Below are 6,064 nucleotides of genomic sequence, written 5' to 3'. Positions count from 1 at the left end.
ATGGACCTTTGGTCTGACCCAGGATGGCCATTGTAAGCTCAGGGCTCAGGGTCGGGGGTCTCAGTGGACCCCCTTGATTTTCATGCACACCTGCTCCTGGGTGGCAAGGCTGGCAGCTCTCCTGCCCTAGACGGCCACTTTCCTGTGCCTAGTGCGGAGATCGTGGACAAGGTCCACGATGTCCGCACTAGCCCAGGCAGGTGCCTGCCTCTTGCGGTCCAGGGCAAGCTCCCGGGAGCCGCCAGCCTGGTCCCGGGAAGAGGGGGTGGGCTGGGGGACATCGGGTGGGTGGCTCGATACGTGCCAGGTGCAGGGTCTGCTGGCTGGGTGCTGGCAGGCTTGCACCTGGCACGGGCACCGTAGCCAGCCCGTGCCCCTTTAAGGGGTCCGGGGCCGGGAAGGGGGCATAGAGTTTCCCTGGTGTTGGCCAGAGTGGCCACCAGGGAAACCTGGGGAGGGCTAGCCTCCCACTAGTTCGAATTAAGGGGCTACACAGCCCTTAATTTGAACTAGCTAGTTCGAACTAGGCTTAATCCTCGTAAAATGAGGTTTACCTAGTTCGAACTAAGCGCTCCGCTAGTTCGATTCAAATTCGAACTAGCGGAGCGCTAGTGTAGCGCCTATTAACGTTAGTTCGAACTAACGTCCGTTAGTTCGAACTAACTTTGTAGTGTAGACATACCCGGAGATAAAGAAAAACAAAAACCATATCCAAAAGTCCTAATGAGAGAGAGCTGGGAGGGGTGGAAGAACAGAATACACCCATAAAAAATGATTCATCTGTCTTGGAATCATTCTTGAATTCAGCTTGATCCTTCTCTGCATATTCTTGCAGACCATCTACCTCAAATTCCTGGCAGGTTGAATAGCAAAAGGGGAGGGAGAAACCCAAAGTATTGCATGCTGTTGGTCATTGTATCTATTCCCAGGACAGAGTATGTAATCATTGCAGTCAGACGAAAGGAATTGCTTTCATTTCAGAATCAGAGGAGGATTATGAGATGGGCCCTACATAGTCAGGTCCTTGCCGATGCAATTTGGGGGTCACTCTACTGCAGTCAATAGCCCAGGAATGCTGAGGTGGATTTTCGTGAATTGGGAATCGATTTTGCTGTCTGTAACCAAGTCAGCAAAATCTATTTGTAGCTCCTTCAAGCCGAACCACATTGAAGGCTTGGCAGGACAGCTGTTGTATGTTCTCTCGCCTTGATGGCACCGCACAGTTTGTTGTATCCCATGCTAGTACGGTTCCCCAAGGGTAAAGACACAAGCAAGGTGAAGGTGATCCTTGAAGATCTTACAAAATATTATACGCTCCTGAGATTCTGCCTTCTTGAGGCCAATCTGGCTCATCCTATGGGTGCAGAACTCCCAGTGAAGTTAATGGAGGAGTTCTGCCAATGACAGGCCTGCAGGGTTGGGCCCTTAATGTCTGGTCTCTGCTTTCTTGGTCAGTGTCAGAGCTCGTTATAGGCCTTTCCTTGTCACTGGGTTTCCTTGTTATTTGTATTACAGTAACACCAAGAGCTGGGCGGTGTCTTCATTTCACACCCAGTCCCCTTGGCGCTGGGGTGCTCATGTTCTTGACGGGTCACTTCTGGGGCTGGAGCTTTGCTGCTGTCCACATTGAACCCGGCCTCTTTGCCGGGCCTCCTGGACAGTCAGTCCCTCCCGGCGCTGGGCTCGCCTGCTTCTCCGGCCTGTTCTCACAAGCCAGGGCGGCCCCTTCTTGGACTCACTCGGCCGGGAACGGGCGGGAGGAAAGGCCCCGGGGCAAGGGCTCTTTGGGGGCAGTGCTCCTGGGTTCGGGTTTTTTCTCCCTCCGGCCCTAACTTCATGCTCCTGACTGCCCCCCTGTGCTGCCGCCCTGTCATGGGGACTTGGCCTAATGGTAGTGTGGATAAGTAGAGTGTTTGGCAGAGTCGGCCCACAACATTTTGGCACCTGAGGCGGGAGCTCAAATGACGCCCCCATGCTCCCTCACTTAGGCTGTGTCCAGACTCCATGCCTCCGTCGACGGAGGCATGTAGATTAGCCAGATCGGAAGAGGGAAATGAAGCCCCGATTAAAATAATCGCGGCCCCATTTAAATTTAAATGGCTGCCCCGATCTGCCGATCAGCTGTTTGTCGGCAGATCGGGAGAGTCTGGACGCGATGCCCCGACAAAGAAGCCTTTCTTCATCGACACAGGTAAACCTGGTTTCACGAGGCTTACCTGTGTCGATGAAGAAAGGCTTCTTTGTCGGGGCATCGCGTCCAGACTCTCCCGATCTGCCGACAAACAGCTGATCGGCAGATCGGGGCAGCCATTTAAATTTAAATGAAGCCGCGATTATTTTAATCGCGGCTTCATTTCCCTCTTCCGATCTGGCTAATCTACATGCCTCCGTCGACGGAGGCATGGAGTCTGGACACAGCCTTAGGCTAAAACTTTGAACGGTCTCAATTCTCTGGGTCCGAGTGGTGCCCCCCACTCCGCCCTCCCCACAGTCTGGCACCTGAGGCGGCCGCCTTAGTTCACCTCATGGTAAGGCCAGCCCTGGTGTTTGGTGCCATGGCTGGGAACCCTGGGATAGCTCTGGACAAGTGGCCGGGATTCGATGGCCTGCCACACTGGGTCCAGAGGGGTGTTTTTTCCAGAGCTTTTTCTCTGGAAGGAGCAGCAGGGGGCGCTGTGTGCTCACACCAGCTCTGCCCCGCGAGGCAGGAACTTGCCAGGCAGCGGCGGGGCCGGGCGGGGTGTTAGAAGGTGCCCTCTGGAGCTTGTCTGTGGGACTGAGTGAACCGGCCGCCCGGAGCGCTTGCCAAATCTCCCCGCCCCCGGCTGTCAGGGTTGCACCTTTCTGGGAAGGCTATTTTTGAAAACTGGCCCGCCCGCTCTTTGCCCCAGGCCCGGTACGGAGGGAATAAAGAGGCACTTTGTGACATGGATGGCTGGTAAATTTAGATCAAATAAAAGGAAGCCCTTCCTCGCACAGCGCCCGCAGCCACTCCAGTGGAAAGCGCCCTCGGGAGCAGGTCAAGGCTGCGCTGTGGAAGAGGCTCGGTGGCGGTTTTCTGACTGGTAATAACATGGTAATTATATGTGCTAATGTAGTAAAGGCAAGTCAGGCTCCTGAATCAGGTCTCTAATGATCACTGTGGTTTGGGGGGGAGATCAGGAAAGACCAGTCCTACACCCCTACCCCAGGTCACAACCCAAACCCTCTGCACTCCTGCACCCATACCCCCTCCTCGACCCTGCATCCCAATTCCCTGTGCCCCAGGTCACAACCCCCTCCTTGACCCTGCACCCCAATCCCCTGCCCCAGGTCACAACCCCCTCCTCGACCCTGCACCCCAATCCCCTGCCCCAGGTCACAACCCCCTCCTTGACCCTGCACCCCAATCCCGTGCCCCAGGTCACAACCCCCTCCTTCACCCAAACTCCCTCCCAGACCCCACAGCCCCTCCTGCATGCCACTCCCCTATCCTGAACTACCTTCTGCACCCCATTTCCAGCCCTTACCCCGCCCCTCCTCCATTAACATGATGGAAGAGTGCAGCCCTTGACCACTTTCCAAACTCTTGGAGTGCCCCCCCCATATAAAATGATTGCCCACCCTGGCCTAAATGAAGCATCCAGACCCCAAAATATCTCAGTGCTCAACATTTCTCCCTCCCTGTTGCCGCTAAGAAGTAACTGATGCGTTGGGACAGCGTTTCCCACGGCTCTTTTGCCAGCCTGGCCTGCACGGGTGGAGACTGGGATACGGGATTCCCTGGATGTCACCATTCCAGGCTGGCGAGAACAAGTCCTTCCAGCGGCTGCCGGCTGTGCTCGGGCAGGCAGGTCACGGATGTCCCCCTGCCAGAAGAATACATCCGAGTGTGTAAATGTTTAGGGCTCGATTGTCTCACTCTTGCACACATTAGTGAGCGCTTCCCGACCTGGCACATCCCCCTGTGCCCTTCAGGGTGACTGCTCGCCATTGTAAAGGTCCTTAAACATTTGGCACCAGATACTCAACTAGCATCAACCGTGGTCGCCCCCATGGACTTGGGCTGATTGACCCCCGGCCACGATATGACCCTCTGTCTCTACCGGAACCAGTAAAGTCCTGGGGGTGGATGGGTGGGAAGATAAAAGGGAATGGGGATCAGTGGTCCTGCCTTGCTTCTTTGCAGTGAAACTGGCTGGCAAGCAAGGTCACCAGGTTCTCATCTGTCCCGCGTCTCCAGGAAGATGAACAACGGCCTCTTGGCCCCAGCACCCAATTCCTACAGAGTGGCTCACCTCTCGCTCATCTGTCTTTCCTTGTCAGCTGGTCATGGTTGGTTCTCCTCAGCATCCTTTGGGCTGACCCCTCCGAACTTCATTTAGCCAGGGCCAGATTCAGAGGCCAGCGCGCACGTTCCTGAGGCACACTGGCCTATTTGCATATTCATGAGAGGCTGCTTACAGACCAGCTGCAGATTCTTGAGCTCTAAGTGCCGCGGTTGCTATTCCTAAACCGCAGAGGGCTAATTGAGGTTCAGGGGATGAAATCATTGCAGTGTTTGTGGGACCAGCCTCTTCGTTCCTCAGCACGAGTGCTCAGTCTCTTCGTATAAGACGCAGGGTAATTTAACAAGAGATGTGTGCCCCGTTTCTTAGTTTTACCTGGCTGCAATAAGAAGGGGTGGCAGTTAGAATGGTCGAAGGATGTTCATTTCCCCGTCCCTCTTGTTGGACAAAAGCCCAGCCTGCTCCTGTAGTTCTGCAGCACTTGGGCAAAAATCTGTCCTCAGTTTGTAAGGTCGGGTGTAGGGTGCGGTAATTCCAGTCTAGAATGCACTAAAGTGCACCAAGATGCTGATCACGGCTCACAAGGTGGCACCTCACGGGCCTGGACTCCTGCCTCCCCCTCTTGGATTAACCAATATGCCCAGGTGTATCAATTAAGCGTTTAGTCAACTACACACTGACATCCCTAGGGGAACCTGTTGAAAGGTGCGTCCCGATCCTCAGGTTCAGTGACTTCCATGCAGACGCACAGTAAGGATCAATAGGGGAAAGCCGGCAACGGCACAAGCCTGTCTAGAGTAGCAGACCCCCACCAGCTCGCTGCCCTGGGAGCTGCCTAGTTCCCACAGGAAAACAATCTTCCCGGGGCTTCGGGAAGCCAGTGTCATTAATTCTGTCCTTCCGCCCTGCCATTGGATGATGGGGTTTAAACTGGAGGGCACGGGAGGGATTTTCAGTCAAAGGCCCTTGACTCTGATCGTTACACCCCTTCCCCCGACGGCCCCATAGCTTTAGCTTCTTTGTGCGTTTAAGCATAAGCCCTGAGTGAAAGTTTCTAAGATGCAGCAATCGCTTTTAACAGCCGATGTTAATGGGCAAAGGTGTGGAAGGGGCGAGCGAGACGGAATTAGTCCAAACAAAAAGGCCTCCTGATAGAACTCAAGGACGGTGTTAAGATCACGCCTGGTAAACAGGGAAAGTCTGGAACTAGAAAGCAGTGAATCAAAATTGGTGTGTCGGAAACTAGGCCTAATTGGTGCACAAGATAGAGGGGAGGGGCTATTCCACCCACCGCTCCCCTTTTAGGGGCTTTTAAAAGAAGAATTTGGGGGGAGAAATTAGCAACTGGAGGGAGCGTCAGCGTTATGCCTGCCACCCCACTGGTTCATAGGACCCCAGCCCTTCTGCAGTGCAATCCTGAGCGCTGTCCTGGCCAGCCCAGGCCTGAGAGAGGCACCCTGATCACATCACCACCTCTGCCAGCGCCAGCTGCTTCCCACGGGACTTTAACAGCAGCAGCAACAGCCCCAGCCCATCTCAGCTCAGTTCTCTCATCCCTACAGGAGGGTTATTCCCGTCTTTGGTACAGGTTGTACCTCCCTTAACCGGGACTCTCTGGTCTGGCAACTAGGCCACGGATGTTCCTGAACCATAGAGCCCAGGTATAGGGAGGCTGGGCCATGGGGCAGGAGCACGGTGTGGGGGGATCCAGGGACTCAGCCAGGAGCCCTTTGTCTGGGGGGAGGGAGGGCTGAGGGGCAGGCAGTGCAGCAGGGAGTTCTGGCCCCTGCAGCCAA

The 6,064-nt window shown here is 55.0% G+C and overlaps 1 long non-coding RNA gene across 1 annotated transcript; it reads left to right on the top strand.

Moving 5' to 3' along the window:
- The first annotated feature begins 2,615 nt into the window (after positions 1 to 2,615).
- Positions 2,616 to 5,077, top strand: LOC142830618 (uncharacterized). Its single transcript, XR_012906040.2, has 2 exons — positions 2,616 to 3,076; positions 4,169 to 5,077. It is a non-coding gene; the product is annotated as an uncharacterized LOC142830618 (long non-coding RNA).
- The last annotated feature ends 987 nt before the right edge of the window (positions 5,078 to 6,064 follow it).

Source organism: Pelodiscus sinensis, chromosome 9 (genome assembly GCF_052426305.1).
Source record: "Pelodiscus sinensis isolate ZL-2025 chromosome 9, ASM5242630v1, whole genome shotgun sequence".
Classification (NCBI taxonomy): domain Eukaryota; kingdom Metazoa; phylum Chordata; order Testudines; family Trionychidae; genus Pelodiscus; species Pelodiscus sinensis.
Note: the sequence above shows the minus strand (reverse complement) of the source record. Positions and strands in the feature narration are given on the sequence as shown.